We start from the raw sequence: 25,647 nt of genomic DNA, 5'->3' as shown, positions 1-25,647 counted from the left end.
GCTCTTTGGTACTTCGAGCGCAACATGAAATGTGTATAAACACTGCAACTTAAAGTGTGTGTCTCAGGTGAACATTATAACTAAGTGTGCAACCCCTAGTTATCACAACAGCAACAAGGAAGGGGAAGAGGGAAATAATGAATCCCAACCCCCAACTCCAAACTCCAATCCAAGTAGCTTTAAGGTCAAGGTCCTAATATTTGGTATTTTTAAAAAGTTTCCCCCAACTCCTTAATGAATCCTATGACCGGCTGATTATGAGAATCGTGGACCTTTTAAGGCACACATTACCGATTTGGAGCAACTCAGGGAAAATCAGTTTTTAAGTTTTGAAAAAGTAGTAGATTGGAACGTTGGTTGGTCACCTTTAGAATTTTGCCTATCACAGTAATATAGTTACCTTGATTTATAGAGGTAGACCGTTGGGAAGCAAGGACTTGACTCATGATCAAACATGAGAGTCCATTCCTTTTCGATCTACCAAGCTTCTCCTCTGTGGCAATGAATGGTGAGAAATACTCACAGTGAATGTTCTAGGAGAAAAGTTCAACACCAGGTCCTTGTCTAGAGGCATATAATGAAAATTATATACTTTTAAATTGTAGGTGTAGTTTTTTAAAAAATATGAAGCCAAGTATTTTTAAAAAATATGAATTCAAGCTCCCTGAAGCACATGGCCATGATGCAGCCATGCGACATCTAATAGCCTAGTTCTCCCTCTTGGAGAACCTGACAAGCTACCAAGAATCTATTGCCCTCATGGGAGAGCCTGGCAAGCTCCCTGTGGTGTATTCATATCCCAAATATGGTAAAAGATATATGCTTACCTCTCGGAGAGCCCGGCAAGCTACCGAGAGTATCCCGCCCACACAGCAGAGCCAGGCAAGGTACCCGTAGTATATTCGATGTCAAAAACAGTAATGATAGATCTTATTCCCCTAACCCTGAAAGAGCCTCCAATCGTTCGGAAAGAGGAGGAAGGAGAGGCTGCTAAAATCTCAGGGCTGAGTGTAATAGAGACATTACTGGTGCCTGCTCAAGTAAATCGATGAACAATAGGATGACAGTGATACAGTGATACAGTAGTTGGGTCCAGAGAGATGGTTCAATGAGCTGAGTATATTAACTACACGTGGCGGGCCTGGATTCAATCCCTAGCTCCATATGATTCCCTGAGCACAGAAGCAGGAGCAGTCCTCAAGCACTGCTGGGTATGACCCCCAAACTAACAACACTAGTAGTTGGAGTGCATAATCCCTTGGGACCATTAGTATCCTGCAATCTATGAATCATAAATTTGAACATATCCCCCACTCCAAATTTCTTATATAACTTGTCTGTTCTTACTCCAGCTCCTAGCCTGAGGCTTTATGGTTTGAGCTTAGCCTCTACCCTATCATTTTATTAAAAATATCTGTTAGATTTTCAAGGATTTGCTTGTCATTTTATCTGTTTGCTTCTCCATTTGTCTTCGGTTACCAAGCTAATTCTTGTCATGTTCATCTCTCTTGTTTGAAAGAAAAGAGTTAGGCAGTAGGTTAGCCTCAAAAGCAGTGCCTTTCTTAGAAGTTTCTAAATTCCTTTAAAAACACAGGAATGAGAGATCTGCTGATAAATGTATGTATGCTAAGTCTATATTCCCTAATTAAAGACTTCTTTTAGCTGTATACACCTGATCTGTCAAGAGTTGCTTATGACGTGGGCCAGAGTGATAGTACAGAGGTTAGGGCATTTGTCTTGCACACAGACAAACCAGGTTCAATCCCCAGCATCCCATATGGTCCCCTGAGCACTGTAAGGAGTAATTCCTGAGTGCAGAGCCAGGAGTAGCCACTGAGCATTGCCAGGTGTGACCCAAAAAGCAAAAAAGTAAATAAATAAATAAATAATTTTTAATAAGTTGCTTATAACAAACAGATCTGTAATTTACTGATTTATAGAGCATAGAAATGTCATCTAAATCATGTAGGAAGTCTAAAAAGAAAGCGTTTTGTGTCCTAAGCTGGCTTCCTACTGTGTTATCAATGTAGCAGTTGGGATGATTTTGAGCCTCATATGTTGTCTTGAACAGAGCACAACTTGCACAAAACACGTCTTGTGCGGAGTGACTGCAGCCAAGCATCATCTGTGCCTTGTGATTATCTGTATCTTGGAAACGAAGATCTCTGAGTCATGTGAGTCTGCTTTGACAATTTCTGTTTGTTCCTGACCCCCTCCCTCTGTTGTTCTTGCAATGTATGGGGGTTGAACCCCTAGTTATGGTACATCGGAGGGCATAATGGCAGTTATGCCAGAACTGTGCTCAGTAGGTGGGACGGTGCTGGGATCCAACTTGACTCCGTGAAGCCTACAAGGCAGGTGCTTTACCACTGAGTCACACTGCTGGGCCCTAGAAGCTGTTTTATGTTATCTCACTTGCCTAACTCAGTACAGGCACTGAAAGAAATGATAATTAAAACAAAGGGATTTCAAGGAGGCAATGACACTTCATTTGCTTATTAGTGATGGTGGCAGGATGGTGTAATAGGAGGGAGCCAGGAAGAAAATCAAGGCTTCTGGGGGGCAGGTAAGGTATACACAGGTAAGGTATAACAGGGTAACGAGACCAGAGAGGACAAGTACTGGAAGAAAGTGGCAAACTTAGGTATCTGTTTGGTGGTGGTTCTTGAATTGGGTAATATTCTCACATATAATATCTGTAATATTACTTTAATATATTTAAACTATTATTCTAAATAATAAAGTTTAATTCTTAGGGCAGAGCAATAGCACAGCGGGTAGGGTATTTGCCTTGCATGCGGCTGACCTGGGTTCAATCCCTGTGCCCCTATCAGAGAGCCCGGCGAGCTATCAAGAGTATCCCGCCCACATGGCAGAGCCTGGCAAGCTCCCCGTGGCATATTCGATATGCCAAAAACAATAACAACAAGTCTCACAATGGATATGTTGTTGGTGCCTGCTCGAGCAAATCGATGAACAATGGGAAGACAGTGCTACAGTGCTCCAATTCTTTTGAAAACAAACCCACGAAAAGGGGTCAAGAAACTAGCTGCACAATGTCTCTGGACTGTGAACTAAGCCATAGCTCCATGCCGGCCAAGGAGGGGAAAGGTCCTTCTTTCTCAGTATTTTTTTCCCATTTCAGGGAAAAGTGGCGTGGCGTCCGCCATGTTATGAGGACCATTAAGGAGGTACAAACTTGGTGGCGTGGGAAGGAAAAAAAAAAGAGGTATGAACTTGAAACAGCGGGATGCATGGGCATTCTGGGCCGAGGGCGATACTGGCATGCACTCCACCGAGATGCGACTCTGGTGGCCACACGTTTGTGCGGCTGCCCTGCTGCTGATTGACCACAATCCGGAGGCCAGCTAGACTACTTTTGGTACCAGCAACTGCTTGCAGACATGTCTCTAGACTATGAACTAAGCCATAGCCTCATGCTGCCCCATAAAGGGAAATGATACAATTTCTAACATAAATCTCCCTGGAATTAATTACTAAAATAATAAAATACAGAAATCCTAAACCTCATATCATAAAACTTCATATCTCTTCATTCTCAACAATGGAAAACTAATTATCAAATGCTTCCTTGTCAGCAGGGCTGTTTTTTGGGGGGAAACTCCAACAACAATAGTGAGTTTTGTGTTGAAATATGGAATGTAATCAAGGTAAAGAGAAAATGAAGTGAAATTTATTAGTTATGCAGGCGGGGGTGGGGGGTGGGGGTGAGAGGTATACTGGGGTTTTTGGTGGTGGTATATGGACACTGGTGAAGGGACAGTGTTCGAGCATTGTATAACTAAGACATAAGCCTGAAAAATGTGTAACTTTCCACATGGTGATTCAATAAAATAAATAATTTTTTAAAAGAAACTAGCTGCATACCTGTGACGCCCCCCCCAAACATTTTTCATGGAGGGTGGGGAGAAAGTAACTACTGTTAAAGACAAAGCCCCTGCAGGGGGGATGCTGGGCGAGGACCTCCTACCCCCAACCTCTCGAGGCGGGGTGTCAAGGATTTTCACAGAGCATATGCCTGGATTAAACTTCAATACTCGGGTTTAGGAGCTGGTCTCCCTGAGCATTTTGCCTTTGCCAGCTGTTTTCTGTGGTACTCAATAGGGGGCGCTAAAGGGAGAGGAGCAGAAAGTGTGGAGGGAGACTGGCTCCTGCTAGCTCCTCTCACAAGAGCCAGAGGCTGTCGCCTGTCATCCCAAGAGGCACCTCAGCACAGCTTCATTCGGGCAGCAGCAGGAGCGTGCTGCTGCGATGGGCCCAGACACATCTGCGTCTCGCGGCACCTGCTCTTAGTGTCTCCATTTGATCCCTCAGCTGCCGCTGGTGGCATGTTTTACTGAAGGCTCCCTCCCAGGGTCCTCCTCAGTCTCTTCAACGGTGAACTTTCTTTCCATCTAGGAATTCCTTAAGTGTTTCCTGGTCATGCTCCACGCAAACTGCTGGTGTGGCCTCTTGGATCAGGAGTGGGGAGTAGGGGCGCTCCTGGGGAGGACCTCACCGAAAGAACAACTAGGAGAACGAGTGCCCTTCAGTTGGGGTGCTCGCCAGAACCTTGAAACATGTGAAGGGTGAGCATCAACCTGCCTAAGTTCTGTGAAGGCCCTGCATACTGGAAGCCATGACAGACGTGGACTCTCAGGGTTTGTCCCCAAGAATAAGGCAGAAGTGGATTCCAGGAACCAGATGTCGACCACCTCATGAGGGCGAAAGGGCATGGCACTGCTCCGCTCCGTGAGCTCGGTGGGAAGAGCAACACATAGAGCGAGCAGAAGGTGGCGGTACTTCAGGTTTGTTAGGAAGGAAAAATGAGTAGATAAAAATGCCCAAGAGAGGACAATCACTTTATATCTCTGCCAAGAGAGGACATGAAACCTAGACATCTCTAGAAGTACTAGCCAACCAAGAATTTTACTGGAATACTCAAAAATATTCCTGATTGAGTGTTGAATCTTCCTGATTGAGGAGGGAAACTGGGGTCATTGGTTGTGGGAAATGTACACTGGTGAAGGGATGGGTGTTGGAATATTATATGACTGAAACCCAAGCATGAACAACTTTGTAAGAGGGAAAAAAACGAGAAAAAACCAACTAGAATTGATTTCTGATTCTGCCCCCTAACTTCTTGTTCCACACATTGTCTGTAAGTGGGCATTCAAAAGACAATAAAGTGAGACATTCAATCTCTGATTACCAGGCGAAGGAGTCTGAACTTTATCGCCACAACAGTAGGGATGGGAGGGAATTGAATTTAACTTAAACATGTATTGAGCATGGTGCTTTGTAGTAAGGATACAAAATTAGGAGAATATGGTCTGTTCCAGATTGCTGACAAATCCAGATGAATTCAATACAACACAGTAGGTGATCATGAAGACCATGGGTCTTCATTTGTATACAGTGAGAGTGGATGGCATACATAGGTAGAGTTTTATGAAGAGTAAACTGAAGGACCACACTAGAGAATTAAGGTAATATAAACCTGGAAGAAAATATGGAACTTTCATTTTAATGCTATAGAAGATTCAGTCTTAAAAAAATACTATATGGATTTCAAAATTTTAACCCTACTTGAATCCCAAAGAGCCTCTAGGAAACTGTGCCAGAAAAATCAACAATGGTTGCACTTTTTCAAATTCCTCAGTATTGGATTCGAGGATCAGAGTTTCAGTCAAGTCCTCTATTGTGGCGATGTGTGGCATGCCCCATGACAGACTTGATGCAATGATACCCAGAAGAAGGGAGCAATTAGCAGTTGGTGAGCTCAGGTAAGAAAAAATATAAAAATCCAAATGATCCCTGGCCAAGCAAATAGGAGCTGAAGAGGAAAGCTTCAAGGAGAAGGTGGGAGGGAACTGTAGAAAATCCAAATACTCCACAAGGAAGCAGCTCGATAGTGACATATTAGGCCTCAGCACCATGGTAATGAGCACTGTAATATGTTAGGCCTGTTCTGGGATGCATGCTCCATCTGCCCGAAAGGCTAACACACCTGCTGCTCTCTCTGCGTGCTGTTCCTTTCCGAGCTGATGGATTAGGGTTTCTTGAATTTGTCTACTGATGCCCCATCATTTGAGACACTTGAACCTCCAACAGAGCTGTCTTTGGTGTCATTAATTACTATCTGATGAGGTGATTTTTTCCCCCTATGAGATAGAGCATATGTCAATTAAGGGCTTTTACAGCCTTTCTGGAAAATAGTTGTGATGGGAACAAGTCCTATCTGCTTCTCATGTGGAATCTATTTTTTTTTAAATTGGGGAAGCCACTCCTGGCTGTGCCTGGGGGACCACACAGTGCCGGGGATTGAACCTGGGGCTCCCACATGCAAAGCATGTGCCCCAGAATCTTGACCCATCTCCCTGACTCTAAACGGAAATGGTTTAAAAAATTATGTAAGGTGCGCACACGCTACTGTCTCCTTTACTCTTGCTACTCTTACAATAACACTGCTTCCATTCCGACACTAGACTAGATATGGGTGCTTTACACATGAAGCAGTTAAGCAACAGCAGTTCCGTATCATACACTTTGACTTAATTCTCACTACCTGGAGGTAGCATCACATCCTACAGGTTAAAAGCTCCATCCCACAAGAGTCCCTGAACATCCCTACCCTGTTTCCACAGTGCTGCTTCTAAAGGGCAATGAAACTCTCTTAACAGAAAATTCACCTGAGTGTTCCACGGATGGTACCATTTATGGATTCTTTTTCCTTAAAATAAAAGCAGTGTTAGGGAGGAGAGGAATAGTTCCCCTTTTCCTGTAACCCTCTAGCTTCTTCTCCAATGGGTGAATAATCAAATGAACATCTGATAGATTAGGAGAAGAAAAAGCTTAATTTTATTATGCAAATATAAAGAATCTACATAAACATGGAATCCAAAGTCAGAGTGAAGAAAAATGAGGGTACATGTCCTGAGCTAAGGACTGAAAGGCTTCGAGGAGAGAAGATGGAGGCTCACATGACAGCAGGGTGACTCATGTGACGAAGACCAGGTACTCTGCAGCTGGATGTTTGTTCGGTAATACAGATGGGTTTCACACATTGAAATCTTCATTCCGGATATGACTCTGGGTACTTACGGTATAAGAAAATATTTCTTGCAGTGCTTTAGTCACAGGATAGTGAAGGAAAAGGGAGGAAATAAGTGTGTCCTAGGGCCAGGAGCAATAAATTCCACAATTTACCTTCAAGAGAGTGACTCTAAATCAAAAGGAGACAACAAAAATGTTTTTAGATTTTGTAACAAGCAAAACAGATGACTTGGTATCTCCAGTGGGGAAACTGTGCATTGTGTAGAGTACAACCCTTTGGGATTATCTGATTCTAATCTTTCCTTTTCTTGTAGCTATTTTGAAGCTCTGTAAATTGATGATAGCTAAGAGCATTGTGAAAATAGTTTAACTGCAACTGAATTGTCTGTTGGCAATTCAGTCATTGCCCTCAACCACAGCCCCAGGGCAAAAGTCAGTTTTATGCCCATTTGTAAGTTCATCCCAATATTTCCCTACTCTATACAACTAAGTGATTCATAAATCTTATTTTGAATTCGTTCTCCCATCTTGGGGGGGCCTTGTTTAATTAATGTTACATCAAAAATATTTTATTTATTTATATTTTTATGGGACTATTTATTTCACATTACGTTCAAAATTATCCAGGGTGTGCAGGAGCGATAGTAAGGGGCTTAAGGCACTTGCCTTGCATATGACTGACCCTGGCTAAATCCCCTACATAGCATATAGTCCCCAAATACTGCCAGATGAGATCCCTGAACACAGAATCAGGAATAAACCATGAGTCCTGCTGGCTGTGGCCCCAAAAGTAAAAGAAAAAAATAGACCAGTGATAACTGAACATGAAATATGTAATTTTTAAAAAAACTGTCCTAGGAGCTGAGAATGTGTTTCAGTAGGAGAGCACATGCTTCACATATATGAAGCCCTAGGTTCTTTCCCCAGCAACCAAGTATATATGTACACATACACATATATATTCTATTCAATAACTTGTTCATATTCAAGGAATATATAGGGAGGTGACATAAACCAGTGAGTTTATCCAGCTTTTCTTTGTTCTGTTTCTCTGGCTTATTGAAAGTACAACTTTCCTATAAAAAGATAAAATGCAAAAGCCAGATATAACAGGTATTCATTCTTCATGAAAACTGAATTTCTCAGGGTAAACAAACAGTGACTGGTGATGCCCCAAGCTCTTCCGAGTACGGTGAGGCTGCATTCAACACTGACGGGCTCTAAGCACTCTGTGTTTTCCCATTTCTGAAACTCCTAACCTACAGATCAGTTCCTGGAACATATGTTAGTGCCAGCCTGCCTCCTTCAGCGACAATTCTCTCTGTTCTCTAACTTGAACACAGGAAAAAAATTCTAATGCTCTTGAAACAGTCTAAGTTTATATTCTAAAAGGTCAAGGATGAGAAAAAGGGAAAGAACAAAGATGCTGTTTTAAAATGTTACAGAAGAATGTTTCAAAGAATTTTCTCTGCTAAAGAAAGCACATTGATAAAAAAAATGGAATTGTCCACAGGCAAGGAAGAGCTTGCTATAATGGAGGGTTGTTTTTAAAGGCACGCATTTATGGGGCTGTAGCACCCATGAATTCAACTATGCGTTATCAGAGGACAAAACAAACACAATTTAGTAAGGTATTTGTTGCCCTTTATCCAAGAGAAATCAATCCATGGATCAGGGAGGGGAGCACTGCTCTTGAGTGATTATGGGCAAAAGAGAGTTTTCTAGAACAGTGGTTTCCAACTGCCAGTGTGAGACAGCTGTTGGTGGTCCGCAGGTGTAGGGAACTGGGGGAGTTGAAAGCAGCAGTGTGGAAACTGAACCGACCGAACCACTGCTCTGGTATTTCCTCATCAGGTTGGGAGGTTCGGCTAGCTAGAGCGGAGGCGGGAGGGCTGTGACAGGAATGTTAGGGGTCCTCAACATGAGGAGGGCTGCGTACAGCAGGTACACTTGCTCTCACACAGCGGACCTGAGTTCTACCACATGGGTGAAGCTCTATTCACATGGATGAAGTCCTAGGTTCTTTCCCTAGCCCTAGGTTCTATCCCTGGCCCCCAAGAATGATGCCCTGGGGGCAGAGCCAGAAGTAGGCCCTGAGCACAGCTGGGTGTGGTCCAAAATCAAAAGTAAAACAAAATCAGAAACACACAAACAAGTGCTGGATGAGTTTGGCTTAGATTTATGACAGGTGCCCATAAGCTGACTTTTCTTTATGGAGCTTCACGGAGCTCTGTACTAATAGGGAGGGGAGGGCCTCCTTCCTGTATCCAAGTTAATGTTCTCTAAAAGCAGCCCTGGTCTCTCCAAACTTCACATATATTTTCAATCGAATGCATGAGAATACCACCTTTCAGAAAGCAAGGGATAGAACATAGGCAGGGAGGTGGCTGGCAGGAGGAGATAGAATAACTAGTTCTCTGTCCATGGAGTTTAGGGTGTGGTGCAGAGAGCTATGGTGTGGTGGCCACAGAGTTGACCAAATATACAGTCACCGGGAAAGACTCCAGAGTTCATTTCCAAAAATGGTTTGCCATTTCCACAGAGGAAAGCCAACTTCTTCTGTTTTGGGATGTTCATCTGGAGCCCTATCTAATCTGCTTCAAAGGCAGATTCACGAATCACGAATCACGAAATCCCATTAATCATCGATTTCTCGAGTGGGCTCAGTAACCTCTCCATCTGTCCTTTCCTTGAGATTTTAGAAGTCTCTCTCGACTGGGCCCTCCCAACGATGTCGCACTGGAGGCTCTTTCAGGGTCAGGGGAATGAGATCCAGCTTGTTACTGGCTTTAGCATATGAATACACCATGGGAAGCTTGCAAAGCTGTCCCATGTGGGCAGGAAACAAACTCTCAGGAGCTTGCTAGTTTATCTCAGAGGGATAAGTAGGTTCTAAGATATCACTTCTGGGAGTTTGCTTTTAAGTCTCTGGATGTTGGTTGTTGATGGGATTACACACACCTGGGTTCCTCTGCCGGTACCTTCATGCGTGAGGCTTGTCTGAACGTGTGGAGAGGGGCCTGGAGCATGGCTGTGGCTAGGTTCTGGTGGTCTTCGGCTGACGGGAGCTCTGCTCGGGGCGGGGAGGGAAGCTGGAGCCACAAAGGCAGATTAACAAGGTCAAATCATCCACATTTATTTCACATGTTTTAATTTTTGAAGTGGGGATGGGGGAGTCCTCCCAAGTGGAGCTCAGGGCACTACTAGAAAAGCTTGATCAACCAGGATGTAATTCAGTGCCAGGTTTCAGGGCTCCTGGGCTTCTGGGGCCCTGCAGTGCCAAGAATATACAGGCCACACCCAGCGATATTCAGGGAGGGGTATGTAGTGTTGGGGCGGACTGAGTCCTAAACCCTGTACTACCTCTTCTGCTCCATTTAATATATTTAAGTGGCACAGGAGCTTTCATAAGGAAATAAAGGCCCCAAGAAGTTATTAATCCCCAATGCTTAAGACAGGTTGATAAAGAATGAAAAGTTATTGATAAACACGGAGGGAGAGGACAAAGGGACTTGAGATGAGAATAGTAAACGGGAAAAATGTACCAAAGTTTATTCTTATAGAGTTTCCTTGGGGTTCCTGTCTTTAGGATATTCCTCTCTTCTGGGTATCTTATTTTGAAAGAACATATCCTGAAACCCATAATCATTAACATACTAGACACTTGCATCTGAATTGATTCAAAGTATGTCAAAGATGAGTCTAAAATGTGAAATCACTGAGACCCACAACCAAGGCAACTTGTTAGAAACAGCCCTTCCTCACACCCACCCATAGCCTCATATTTACACGTCAGAAATTTGGCCTCACCTAAGCCAGATCGGGAAATAGAGCCTCTCCTGCTGAGGTCCCAGCAGCCTCTACACCTGACCTGTGCCATAAGTGAGCTACACCACAGTTCCTGACCTTCTGCTTGCTACTCTGTCATTCCAGCTGGGCAGAGATGGAAAAGAGCAACCTCAGCTTAATTCCTCAGCATCTTCGCAGGTCCTGGTGTGGGGGGTAGGGGTAACTACTAAGATTCTCCCTGCACAACAAGAACACCAATGAGGAAAGCACATAGAAGTCCAACAGGCTCAATGAACGAAAGCACTATCACTAAAGATATAAATAATACCAGTAAATTCTCAGACAATGTCTTTAGTGATACCATGAAGAGGATGTTCAATGAGCATAGAGAAATGATGGTACAGTGAGTAGCAAAGCACAAGAGTCAAAGTGAAAAAACTACTAGAACCAGAAAAGTACAAAATTGATAATATAGAAGGTGATATTTTAAAAACTCAATAGATACTCTAAATAGCAGAATGACAACAGTAAAGAAAAGATTAAAGAGCTCCAAAATGAGGAGAAATCCGCTAGGAAGGAACAGAAGATCGAAAATAGTCTGAAAAGTAATAAACAGCATACCAGAGAACTATGGTGTGAATTCAAAAGGAACAACATAAGAATCATTGGAGTCCCTAAGGGATAGGAAGGCAAATGTGATGAAGAGTCAATAGTTAAAGACATCATCAATAAAGATTTTCCAGAGCTGAAAATTACAGGTACGGAGATCCAAGAGGCCCAAAGGATCCAAGACACATTGTACTCAAGATGACAAAATCAAACTATTGAGACAGATACTGAAACCAGCATCAAAAAAGGAACTTACATACCAAGGAAAGCCCACAAGGAGAGCCCACAAGCTGTATAGCAGGTCTATCAAATGAAACTCTGTGAGCTATAAGAGTATGTAGAAGTATGCAGTATAACAACTCAAAGATACAAACAGCTCACCAAAAATATACTATCCAGGTAGATTATCACTCAGATTTGAAGGAATAATATGAAGCTTCACAGACAGGCAACAACTTAGGGAATTCATAGCCTTGAAACCAGTTTTTCAGAAGCATTAAAAGAGCTTCTCAAAAGGACAGGACAAACTTCCCAAAACGGCACTAGTACAGCACTCACTAACGGTGCATATGGTTGTCTTCTACTAGATGAAAAAAGTTATGTTCACTCCTACCTTGCTAAGGGATTTTATACATTTTAATAATGAATTAATTACTTATGTATATTGCTTAAAATCACAGCAATCAATCACAATAAATTGATTTTTATTGATTTACTTTCTGGACTGATAGCACAGCAGGTAGGGCATTTGCCTTGCATGCAATCAACCTGGGTTCAATTTCTCTGTCCCTCTCAGAGATCCCGGCAAGCTACCGAGAGTATCCCACCCGCAGGGCAGAGCTTGGCAAGCTACCCATGGCATATTTTATATGCCAAAAACGTAACACCAAGTCTCACAATGGAGACGTTACTGGTGCCTGCTTGAGCAAATCGATGAACAATAGGACAACAGTGCTCAAGCAAATTTTCTAATAACTCCATTTGCCATTTATTTAAGTATCGTCAGAGAAAGTAATATGAAATGAATTTGTTGTATGCCTGTCAAGGGGGAAGACTGGGGCTGGGAGGGAACTTGGGGACATTGATGGAAGGAGGGGGACACTGGTGGGGGGATTGGTGTTGGAATATTGTATACCTGAAACAAGTCAGCCATGAACAACTCTGTAAATCACGGTGTATTGATAAAGAAAATTTAAGGAAAATAGAAATCTGGCTTCAGAAAAGGATCTCTCATTGTTCATGCATTTAGACATTTCTTATAGTGAAAACATAAGACTAACCTTTCTAAATTCAATTTGCCATCCGTGAAATTTCCAAAACAATAGCACTTAATATGTTTCTGAAGTTTAAATACAATAAAAAACATAAATGGCCTAAGACTGCACCTGGCTCATTCCTAACAAAGAGTTTCCTTCCCTTGTTATTGCTTCCATTATGTTTGTCTTGGAAGAAATTTAGACTCATTCATGGTGAGAATACTTTCCTACCTTGCTGGGAAAAATACCACCAAGGACAAGCAGAAAGGTCAAGAACAAATTTTCAGTTAGCATTTTCTAGTTACCACAACCAATTTTTTATCCTAACACTGAACTAATAGAGACAATAGAGATAGAGAAGTCACCGTCAGCTGATGGTCACAGTGGACCCAGGCACTAACAGATGCGGTGTTAAAATTTTAACCTGAATTTCCTCCCTCACCTCTACTTAAAGACTCACTGGTACTTGGTTGGTCTGGTTTAATTATTAAGCTTTCCACAAGAAAAAAACAGTTCAGCCATGATGATTATTATTAGGAGGTGCTAATGGGACAACCTGTGAAACCCTCTTAGCTAGACTGTTCTCATTGCTGTGTAATTAATGACTTCCTGGCATTTCTTTGTTCACTAAAGTCACATCATGTGTATATCAGATTTACTGATATGGGGAAATTATGTGGTGTCTTTTCCAGTTGCAACTCTTGACGTCCAACTTTAAATAGTTCACCCAATTCTATCTTCAAAGTGAATCTTCAATCTACCTTCTATCATTTTAAAAATCATTGCTATGTTCTTGTTTGTACTTTGTGCTAAGTTTGTTTACTTACGGGTTGCTCTCCTAAAATGTTATTTTTTGAATAAGGTGTTTACTATAAATTTAGTGTTTATCTAATGTCTAATTCTTTTTAGCAGTAAGATGTGTAATTTAACCAAATTGAGGTCAACACACATCTTTTGTATTGAAAAGAATTGCTTTATTAGAAAAATGCTGAATGGTTTCTTTTTAAAAAAATGTTTGAGTGGGATACAATGGCAATGCTAAACTTTATCTGATCCCCATGGCCCTAGAAAGCACAGTGGTTAAGAAATCCCTGCAATCCTTTAGTGCACTAAGGAAATGACTTTCTTACCAGAGAGAAACACCTCTCTCCCTGTGGCCATGCAAAGACCAGGAAATTTACTTAGGACAAGGCCAGACAGACACATACTACCTTCCCTTCCATTACCACGAATGAGCAGCTGATCTGGTTGTAGCCACCAGCCAGTCTGAAGAGAATACCTGCGTGCAGCATCTGGGTATGGATTAACCCACCCTGCTTTACAGGCCCCTAATGAGAATGAACGGACCCAAGGAAAGTCCCTACCTGTTCGTCCTACGCCTGCCTCCTCTTCTTTATTTACAAAATAATTTTTCTTTCTGCCTATCCTTTGAGATGCTTGAAGATCTTACGGGTAGATGTTCTACTGCAAAATGATCTCTCATCATTGCCCTTCCCTCTTCAATAGTCTCCTCTTAGCGAAACTGGAATTTTCTGTATTCTTTAAGGATAGAAAGTTGGGTAAAAGTTTTAAATAGTACCATAGTTAGAAAGCTTAGACTATTACACCCCAGAAGATTTTTCTTTAAAAATTCTTCTTCTCACTTCCTCCCCACTAGAGTTTCCTGTTCTTAATCTAATCTAGTTCCGTTAAAGTTAACAATCAAAAGCCTTCTGAAAGAAGGTGGATGTTACCAAGTGATGAAGCAACAGACACATGTAGGAGACAGCAGGCGGCATTGCTTTGTAGCCTATACAAAGGGAGTGGTACAATGTGTGGGAATTTGTGGTTATGTTCCCTACGAGCTTCAGGTCTGCAGTTGGTCACCTGCTTTGTTGCGGATGAATATTGTGCTACTTTTCAAAGCCTTCCTCTTGCATCTAGCACTGCTAGACTCACCTGGTCAGGGGTATTCTCGATGCAATTCAAATTTGAAGTTACAAAAAAATCTCCTGGAGGTTTTTTTTTTAAACATAGCTAGAAATTGAAATAATAATGAGATATCATCTCCTACCACAGAGATTGACACACATCAAAAAGAACAATATGCTGGAGTGGAGCGGGAGAAAGTGACTCTTCATTTTTGGTGGTAATGCCGACCAGTCCAGCCTTTTGGAAAAACAATATAGGCACTCCTCAAAAACTAGAAAATGAGCTTTCATATGACCCAGCAATACCACTTCTAGGAATATACCCTGGGGGCCCAAAGGCACACAGCAGAAATACCATCTGCACGTCTATGTTTATTGCAGCACTGTTCACAATAGCCAGAATCTGGAAACAACCCACTGCCTGAGAACACATGACTGGTTAAAGAAATTATGGTACATGTATGCAGTGGAATACTATGCAGCTGTTAGGAACAAATAAAGTTATGAAATTCACTTATAAATGGATGCACATGGAGAGTATCCTAGTGAGTGAAATGAGTCAGAAGGAGTGGGATAGACATAGAATGACTGAACTTTTTTGTGGGATATAAAAACATAGTATGAGACTAATATTGAAGGACAGTAGAAAAAGGGGCCGGGGGCTTGTTCCACATTTGGAAGCCCACCTCAAGTGTTGGGGAGAGGGAAGATGGGATAGATAAGGGAGCAATATGACAAAGATAATTGGAAATGATCACTGGATGAGAACCGCATGCTGAAAATAGATACAGAAACAAACAGGATTACTTTTCAGTATTTGTACTGCAAACCGTATGGTTTGCCAAAAAGGAGAGGAAAAGAGATAAAGAGAGAGAGAGATAGAGAGAAAGAAAATGCCTGCCATAGTGACAAGCTGGGCAGAGGGTGGCGGGAGGGGAACTGGGGACTTTGGGGTGGGAAATGTACACTGGTGGAGGGACGGGTGTTGGATCACTGTATGACTGAAACCAGACCATAAACTGCTTTGTGACACTGTATCTCATGATTATTCCATTAAAAATAAAATAATAAAATAAAGTTAAATAAATAAATCATCTTTAGTGTCTGATTGTGGTGGAACCTGAACCTTCACATTTCTCACAAACTTCAGGGTGATAATCATGCTGCTTATGATCCTTACTTTGGAGTGACACCAGTCTATTATTTTGTCATCCTCAGCCAAGGACCTCCACACCTACTTAGCCAGGTACCATCCACAAAGAAAGCGGGTGGCTTCAGGGGAGGGCCTTAGGGATATGGGCAGGGCGATGGCTGCAAATATGTCCTGGAGTCCCCCCACCCCTGCTCCCATGGACTCCCTACACAGACGATAATGCAAAAAAAAAAGGACCCTTGCAATATTTATTCTCTTTCCAACTCTGAGCTCTAGTCTCAACCAACACTGGCCCACAATGGGAACAAGAAAGGGGGAGCTGGCTAAAATGCCCTCACTTATCTCAGTTGCTACAGTGTGCGTGGCAGGGAAGCAGAACCTGCGGGACCTACCCTGCCTTCCCCAGATCCCAGAGGGTGTGTCAGCAATGCCTCCCTCTCCCATCCAAGGTTGTGGATGACTAGGACTGAAGCCGTTACTCAGAGTTCAGAAGGACCCTCATGGGGGCCATAGAGAGATTAGGTTCAGCAAGTTAGGTGATCCAGAGACTCATAAATAAATCTTGAGAGCGATCAACAAGATGCAGAGATTCTTCCAGACCTTGCACAAGGCTGAGTCATCTGGGGTACCCTGGAGGGATATGGGTGAGCCCCACTCCCACCCAAACAGAGCCCTTGCACCTGGCTGACTTGCGTTCTATCCCTGGAACCCTATATGGTCCCCTGAGCACCTCTAGGAATGAGATCTCTGAGCACAGAGCCAGGAATGAGCCCTGAGCACAGGCAGTTGTGCTATATTCCCCTGAAAAGAAGAAAGATAAAGGGTCTTTATTTTGGCATTTCCTCCTGTCCTGAAAACTGTACAAGAAGAAAAAGTAACTCTGGGGACATATCACAGCCATTACTCATTATCAGGCATCACAGACTTCTGTGTACATCTCCAGCTGGGATTTATTTTTTATTTTTTATAAAGTTGTTTACAATAATTCATTACATTTAATATTCAAATATCAACCTTACCACCATTGCACCTTCCCACCACCATAAGAGGAAGGTGTGTGAAGATGATAGTATTTCATTCTGGAGCCATTAAGTCTTTATATAAGAGATTACAAACATCTGTATTAAACCCAAATAAATGTGTGCTACTCTTATTACATCAGTGGGGTAGAGTATGAGAGGTCCCTCTAGGAATTCTGAAATTTAGAATATGATTATAGAACAGATTCACTCATGGGTAAGGCCTATATCGTTCTCTTCCAGGAGCTTTATTTATAAGTCTCTGGATCTTGACCATTGATGAGATTATATGGCACTAGGGGCAGTTTGTGGGTGTGACTGACAAGCTACTGGTAAACTTGGGAGATGGTGGAAGGAGGCCCAGTCCTGCTCCAAGAGATCCAGTTGGGATTTAAAGCTCCCATCTTGGAGCATCCATTTTGAGCCTGTCTGGGAAGGAGTCTGCATCCTTCTTTCTTGGAGAATAAAGTCCCTATCGATCCTGAGTGCAACAACATTGCTGAGCAGTAGTATCTGAGTCAGAAAAGGAGACCGAGCTCAGCCATGAGGCACAGGAGGTTTAGTGCCAAGAACCCAATCTTGTGACTCTTCTAAGTACTACTGAATTAGACCCTTTTTGAGGGAGTGACTGACTCTGGGGATACTCTCTCACTTTTAACAAGAAAAAAATTAACTCTCATAGTTTTACAACTTAGGGAAACCAACCCAAATGCAAAAAAAACTAATGCCTGTAGTCTACACATTGTACTGACATGATATCAGCGATCAGGTTATTCCTGGACAAATGGAAAATCCCCAGATCCTCCCAATCACAGCTGCAACCCCAAGCCACTGTTCTCCCCATCAAACAACCTGTATCCAATCATCTAGAAACAACCTAATTGGCTTCTGTACCTATGTCTGAAAAATTACTTCATGAGGCTGAGATGTGGGTCATGTGATAGAGCACAAGTCTTCAAGAGTGAGGTTCCACCACCAGCACTTCAATCCCTTCCTTGCAAATGCCACAACAAAAAATTACCTCCGATCTCTTCCTTAGAAAGTCAGAGTGAATCGCCTTAATAACACCCTCTTAGCAGTCACCAGAGTCCTGGAATGGAATGATGACCACAACTCACACTAGAAATTAGTCAAATTCGTTTGCATATAAGTGGATCAGCATGGAAAGTATCATGCTAAGTGAAATGAGTCAGAAAGAGAGAGACAGACATAGAAAGATTGCACTCATCTGTGGAATATAGAATAATAGACTATAAGACTAACGCCCAAGAATAGTAGAAATAAGTACCAGGAGGTTGTCTCCATGGCTTGGAGGCTGGTCTCTCATTCTGGGTAACTCAGGGAAGGGACCACCAAGTAAAATGTGGTTGGAGGTCATGTGGGGGAAGGGTGACGCGGGCCGAATGTAGACTAGAGACTGAACACAATGGACACTCAACACCTTTATTGCAAACCACAACACCTAATCAGAGAGAGAGAACGAAAGGGAAGACCCTGCCATAGTGGCAGGGTGGGGTGGGGGGAGACGGGACTGGGGAGGGTGGGAGGGATGTTGGGTTTACTGGTGGTGGAGAATGGGCACTGGTGAAGGGATGGGTTCTCGAACTTTGTATGGGGGAAGCATGAATAAATCTGTAACTGTACCCTCACGTTAACTCACTAATTAAAAATAAACTAATAAAAAAAAAGAAATTAGTCAAATATGGTGTCAAAACAAATCAAGTCTATGCAAAGTCTACTTGATTGTGTTATATCTAAACTTAACTCATGATGTCAGCCCTAATAGGCATTTTATACATCACCAGCAGAATGATTTTAAGTAAGAAGACGATATTTTGTTCTAGACTTATCAATGGTTTTATCATGGGTAGGAGAAAAATGGTAGAACTTGACATCAGATAGTTCGGATTTAAGCTAGTTCTTTTTTCATTTAGGCTCTCAAATGCTTTCTTTAACTACTAAATGTCAATATGGCCATTGTCATGAAAAACCTTAGAAAATAGAAAAAAATTAAAGACTTTGATACAGGAAGTGAAAATTTTCTTACTGGTTCCTTTCTACAAGGAAATGAGGACTCGATTCAAAATTCATTTGAAGCCAGTTGGAGCTCAGGTTGCCCTTTTCCCATTTATGACAATGTTGCACAGGTGACTATGGTCCGAGGCCAAGTACAGCCCCTGCTTAACCTCAGGTAGATGTCTAGTAATCTGTCTGAGTCAAAGCTTCTAGAAAGTAGACACATTATAGATAGGAGAAAAGAGAAAAAGGAAATAATTCCCCCCCCCATATAGTACCAGCCTCCACCGTAGCCCCTTTCCAAATGTGTCAGACAAAAGTTAGAGACAATAAGATATTTTCTTGTAAACTTGCCACCTCCAGCAAGTCTCTAATTTGGGTTCAGTGTTTTAAGCTGCCCCCTTTCTCTTACACTTCAGAACAAATGCTCCAAGTTCCTAGTCTCTTTTTCCCCTACAACAAGTTGCCAGGTCAGGAATCCTTGTAGCCTCAGTGAGGAGTAAGGTGAGTAAGGAAGGCATTTGCTTTTGAGACCTAATGGTTTAGTCAATTCATCAGGGCACCATCACCAACTTGTATACATACATGCACATAGATGCACAACACAACCCAACATACCAGTCACAAAAGTCCGACTAAGCTAATTTTCTTCAGTAACATCACATTTATCAAATTAATATAACCTTAAAAGTGAAATCCACACAGTGGCTTTTTCTAGAAGTCCCTAATTTTATTTTAAATCAGAACACTAATGGTATACCCTTCAAAGCCAATAATTCATGAGCCAAAGTGGTGAGTCTAGGAGTTTTAACTAATATCTCATTAAATCGTAGCTTAGCAAGTCTCTCATGTAATTAAATCACAAATTTCCAAATCTGTCATTTGGTTTTTGAGGAAACAGGGAAACTGTTATAATGATCCATATGCTCATGATTGTTAGGGCATTAAATATTTTTTTAAATATCTAGACTTTATTTACTTCTCAGTAAGTTTATATCCTTGGGGGGTACAGCATCACACGGATTCTGTGACCAATTGCCTTAGCAGGAAGGGTACTTCGGAACTTAGCTCGAACCATGCCACTGTTTCCATGGGCGCGGGTCACCTTTCCCCAGATGACTCTGGTTTGTTAGGTTTGCTGCCAGGAGTCACTGTGTTGTTCTTCGCCTTGTAGACGTAAGCACACCTCTTGCCCAAGTAGAACTCGGTTTCATCGCGGGCATAGACACCTTCGATCTTGAGAAGAGCCGTGTGCTCCCTCTGGTTCCGGAGGCCGCGTTTGTAGCCGGCAAAAATGGCTTTGGACCACAGCCTTCTGGCCATTTCTGCCCCACGGCCCAGGCCTCTGCACGAGCCCAAGATGGCGAAGAAGGGGGCACTAAATATTTTTAAATGTTATGTCAAGATATTACATTAAGAGTCACACCCACAAACCATCTCCAGCTCTCTCGCCGGCCATGATCCAGAGACTCATAAATAAATCTTGAGAGAGATCAACAAGATGCAGAGATTCTTCCAGACCTTTCACAAGGCTGAGTCATCTGGGGTACCCTGGAGGGATATGGGTGAGCCCCACTCCCACTCAAACAGAGCCCTGACAGATGAAAACCTCCACACTCCACAATCGCTGCTATGCTCCTGGCTAGACTCCACTGCTCAGGATGAACCTCCTACAGAAATCAATCTATTGAAAAACTCAGCATGTGGGTTTTGTTACTGAAATTTCCAAACTTTCACAGAGTCAGGAATGTGCTACCTCCCCCCATTTCCCTCTGCTTCCAGAAGCCCTGGCAGTCATGCACGTGCCCCCAAAGGGCATCCAATTAAAAATGTAACTCCAGGGGCTGGAGCGATAGCACAGCAGTTAGGGCGTTTGCCTTACATGCAGCCTACCTTGGTTCGATTCCCAGCATCCCATATGGTCCCCTGAGCACTGCCAGGAGTTATTCCTGAGTGCAGAGCCAGGAGGAACCCCTGTGTATCGCTGGGTGTGACACAAAAATAAAAAAAAAATTAACTCCAGCTCTATCAAGCCATTAATTTTTTTTTTAATTTCTGGAACAACAACTCAAACTCTACAATACTGATAAACCAGGAGTAGCACATCCAGATTGGATGAGATGTAATGTAGAGAGCATCCAATCTCAGTTAGCAAAATATCAAAACAAAAGGCTTGACCTGTGACAGCATCTTAGTAATCTCTTATACAAGGGCTTAATAGCTCTATGGTGAGATACACAATCTTCACTAACTCTCTTCTGTGGAAATATTTTTGATCACTCTTTTAGCAAACTATAACAAGCAATATAAAATAAATTAGAGGGCTTGCTATACAGGCAGGCTTAAGGGGTGGCTGGGAAATTGGAGATAATGGCGGTGGGAAGGTGTAACTGTTGTTGGTATTTGTGTTGGTCTATTGAATGTCCACAAAAAATCATCAAAACCAATTTATAAACCACAGTGTTTACATAAGGTGTAAGGGGAAAATAATTTTTTTGTCTTTTTGGGTCATACCCAGTGATGCTTAAGGGTTATTTCTGGCTCTATACCCAGGAATTACTCCTGGTGGTGCTCAGGGGACCATATGGGATTCTGGGGATCGAACCCAGGGTAGATGCATGCAACACAAACGCCATACCCACTGTACTATCACTCTGGCACCCAGAAAATAAAATTTTTAAAAGATACTACATGAAAAGCTTAATTAGAATTAAGAACACTACAAATAAATATTTATTTTAAGATAAAATTAACCAAAAATTCTTGGTTTTCAACTTGTGCTCCCAATAATGTACTGCCAATAATCTTTCTAAAATATATTACTCTAATAACTCTCAAGGTTGTTGTTATCCACAGGAGCCTTTCTTCGAACAAAATCCTATGTGGAAACTAATCCAGGAAGGCAGTACAGGATAATAACTGAGACTGGAGCAGGCCCCATCCACCGGCTGCCCCTCTTCTCCAGGACACTGTGATTTCACCCTCGTATATTAAAGAGGAGCATCAGAATGCACTGAACATAATAAAACATTTTGAAAAGAATAGTTAGCCAGTTCTCCCTTTCTTCTATAGATTTTTGTGAGGATTGATTGCTATCTATTTCTTATTGATATTAATGAGAGCTAAAATTTCTACAAGTTAACTGGAGCCTTCCTGGCTCAAATTACCTCCATTAATCTTGACACCCATCCACGCACATTTATTTACAGCCACTATATTAAGCCTTTCAACAGGACTTGCTCTGTCTCTAGTTTCTCACTTGAACAAGACAAAATTGTGAAGTAGACGCAATACATAACTTTGGCTTTCATCTCTTATATCTTCTTTTATTCTTTCCCTTAGAGCCTGGAGCCTGAAGTGTAAATTGTCTTTTTGCTACCAAATATTTTTCAGTTAACTATTTACCAAGCATTCACTCCACATCAGGCACTGAGGCGACAATAAGTAGGACCCAGTTAACTCTTCTTAGAAAACCACTGTCCTCAAACCATAGACACATGTCTAGTTTCCTGGGGAGTGAGAATGGGGTGGGAAATCCTATTTTCAGATATTCAAATAAATCTGCAATCACTTACCTGAAATCTTTAGGTTCCAGCTGTGTTTTAGAATTCATAATCTTTCCTATTTAAAAAGGTAAAGTGGGACTTCCACCATTGTACCTGTCAGGATAGGCTAATTTATGTCCAGTCTCAGATATTTCCAAAAATCCAAGTTGGCTCTGCTTTGCATTTCTTCTAGGTCCCAGGCTGTCAGGAGTGGTGCTGCTTACAGATCCAGAGGGGAGAAAAGCTAAAGCTAACTGCAAACTGCCTCCTAAATCTTCTTCTCAGAACTGACATAGCACATCTGCTCACATTTCATTGGCCAAATCAAGTCTTATGTGCACGCGTAACTTTAAGGAGGAAGGGAAATTCAACCCTACAGTATGTCCAGATAGTGAAGACCTGCAAATGCTTAGTACGTTGTCCTTGGATTGACACAGACACCCATTTTGGAGCAGTCCAGCAAGAGTGTCTCCACGATGAGTTACCAAACTCAAGAAATATGCCATGAAAATGCGGGGCTGGAGAGATAGCACAGCAGGTAGGGCGTTTGCCTTGCACGTGGCCAGCCCGGGTTCCATTCCCAGCATCCCATAGGGTCCCCTGAGCACCGCCAGGGGTAATTCTTGAGTGTAGAGGCAGGAGTAACCCCTGTGCATTGCCAGGTGTGACCCAAAAAGCACCAAACAAAGAAGAAAGAAAAAAAAGAAAATGTGAACATCAATCTATTGAGAGGAGGGCTGAAAAAGATTATGCATGATCTCACATTAGTTCAGTTCAGGTCTTGCAAATAAGTTTAGAGACCAAACTAAAAAAACCTGTTTTACAAGCTTTGGGCAATTCAGAATAAAGACAGGATCGCAGGCAGGTACTGTACTTACATCTATTTTTGCTCAGTTTCATATTGAACTCATTTTACTTTGATTCTTTTTCATGAAGCTATCTATTTGCAAAGCTTAAATGTAGAAGCAATACAACCATAACCTCAAAGCCTAATATGACTTCAACCTCTGCCAATTATCTCCTGTGTGTAATCTTGGACATGTAACTGAATCATTCCATACCTCAGTTTCTCTTTTGGTAACAATAAAATAATAACTCCCTCATGGGGTTGGCTGAAGGATGAAGTGAAAGAATAAGCAGAAAGTGTTTAAAATAGTGCCTATCTAATGAAGAATCTTCAAAATATTTCAAACAACTATGAATAGACCTGAAGAAAGATGTTTACAGCAACACAGTAATAATATGAGACTTTCATACTCCTCTATAACTGCTGGAAAAATCAATGAGACAAAAATTCATCCAGAAGACACTAGCCTTAAAGGAAGAAACAGAATTGATGGGCCTAGCAGACATATATAAGGCCCTTCATCTCCCCAAATTTGAGTACACATTCTTCTCCAGTAGATATGGGGCATTCTCCAAGATGGACCACATACTGGGTCACAAAACATATTTCCATAAAATCAAGAAGATAGAGGGCCAGAGCAGTAGTACTGCAGGTAGGGCATTTGCCTTGCATACAGCCAACCCAGGTTGGATCCCTGGCATCCAGTATGGTCCCCCAAGCACCAAAAGGAATAATTCCTGAGTGCAGAGCCAGGAGTAACCCCTGAGCATTACCGGGTGTAACTCAAAGGAGCCAAACAAATCAAGAAGGTAGAAATCATATCAATTCTGTTCTTAGATCTTTTTAGGGCTTTGAAAATAGAAATTAATCACAGAAATGGGGGTAACTCAAAAATTTGGAAATTAAACAACTTATTAGTGAACCAGTGGGTCAAAGTAGAAATCAAAGAAAAAAATCAAAAGATTCCTGGAAACAAATGAAAGTGAATATATTAGAATGAGGATATTATCAGAACCTATGGGACACAGGAAAAGCAGACCCCTATTACAAGCCACAACACCCAATTGGAGATAGAGAGATCAAAAGGGAATACCCTGCCACAGAGGCAGGGTGGCGGGGGGAGATGGGATTGGGGGGTGGGAAGGATACTGGGTTTATTGGTGGTGGAGAATGGGCACTGGTGGAGGGATGTGTTTGCGAACATTGTATGAGGGAAAAACAAACTCGAAAATGTGTGAATCTGTATCTGTACCCTCATGGTGGTTCACTAATTAAAGAATAAAATAATTTTTTTAAAAAAGAAAAGTTTATAACAACTTAAGTATTGACTAGTTAGCAAGGAAGGACACAAATAAATAATCTATAAGTACATCTTTTTTTGGTTGTTTTTGGGTCACACCCAGTGATACTCAGGGGTTACTCCTGACTCTGCACTCAGGAATTACTCCAGGCAGTGCTTGAGGGACCATATAGGATTCTGGGGATTAAACTAACCCTGGTTGGCCGCTTGCAAGGCAAATGCCCTCCTCACTGTACTATTGCTTAAGCCCCATTATCAGTACATCTTAAGCAGCTAGAAAAGGACCAACAAAGAGAACTCAAAGCACACAGAGGAAAGGAATCTTAAAAGATAGGACATAACTCACTGTAGCACTGTAGCACTGCCGTCCTGTTGTTCATCAATTTGCTTGAGCGGGCACCAGTAACATCTCCATTGTGACACTTGTTACTGGTTTTTTTTTTTTTTTGCTTTTTGGGTCACACCTGGCGATGCACAGGGGTTACTCCTGGCTCTGCACTCAGGAATTACCCCTGGCCGTGCTCAGGGGACCATATGGGATGCTGGGATTTGAACCCGGGTCGGCCGCATGCAAGGCAAACGCCCTACCCGCTGTGCTATTTCTCCAGCCCCAGGGCTTTTACTTGTTACTGTTTTTTTACGTATTGAATATGCCACAGGTAGCTTACCAGGCTTTGCCCTGCGGGTGGGATACTCTCAGTAGCTTGCTGGGCTCTCCGAGAGGGACGGAGGAATCAAACCCAGGTCAGCCGCGTGCAAGGCAAACGCCCTACCTGCTATGCTATTGCTCCATAACTCAATAAAGTGGAAATTTTTAAAGCCAAAGGTCAATAAAACTTAGTACTGGTTCTTTGAAAGAATATACAGGAATGACAGCCATTAACTAGACTTACAGATAAAGACAAAAAATAAAGCAAATCAAAAATGAAAGGGGAGCTGTCACAACATGCAGAATAGAAATTAAAATGATGGTATGAAATTACTATAAAATCTTTATGATATGAAATGATAGGACCTAGAATAAATGGATTCATTTCTTAACTCGTAATTTTCTAAGTCTAAGCCAAAAGGAAATAGAGCTTCTGATTAGACCAACAACTATCATAGAAATTGAAATGATAAGCAAAAGTTTCCCCCAAAACAAAAG

At 42.1% G+C, this 25,647-nt stretch overlaps 1 pseudogene; it reads right to left on the bottom strand.

The window, feature by feature from the left end:
- Positions 1–19,773: 19,773 nt before the first annotated feature.
- On the bottom strand, positions 19,774–20,131 carry LOC101554583 (60S ribosomal protein L35a-like; annotated as a pseudogene).
- Between the last annotated feature and the right edge of the window lie 5,516 nt (positions 20,132–25,647).

Source organism: Sorex araneus, chromosome X (assembly GCF_027595985.1).
Source record: "Sorex araneus isolate mSorAra2 chromosome X, mSorAra2.pri, whole genome shotgun sequence".
NCBI lineage: Eukaryota > Metazoa > Chordata > Mammalia > Eulipotyphla > Soricidae > Sorex > Sorex araneus.
Note: the sequence above shows the minus strand (reverse complement) of the source record. Positions and strands in the feature narration are given on the sequence as shown.